We start from the raw sequence: 293 nt of genomic DNA, 5'->3' as shown, positions 1-293 counted from the left end.
CTTCTCTGTTGCAAGCGGGCTTTGGACCCTGCGGGGAGCCGTTAAAATCCAGGTGGAAAAGATCCCGCTGTCCCATGGCCAACGGTAGTTCTTGTCCTCCGGTGTACGGTGCGGAGGGACGTTCCCTTGTTTGAGGGATCCCGCACGTCAGCGGGATCTGCAGGTGGGCGTCAGGAGGGTGAGAAGCTGAGGTGTGACGAGGCAGGAGCGCAGCTCGCTGATCGCCAGCGCCGCTTCCCTCGGGCTGCCGAGGGCCAGATCCGCCCCGCCGCCGGAGTCGGGCTCCACAGAGA

This window comes from Mesitornis unicolor, unplaced genomic scaffold, assembly GCF_000695765.1.
Source record: "Mesitornis unicolor isolate BGI_N332 unplaced genomic scaffold, ASM69576v1 scaffold47964, whole genome shotgun sequence".
Taxonomy (NCBI): Eukaryota; Metazoa; Chordata; class Aves; order Mesitornithiformes; family Mesitornithidae; genus Mesitornis; species Mesitornis unicolor.
Note: the sequence above shows the minus strand (reverse complement) of the source record.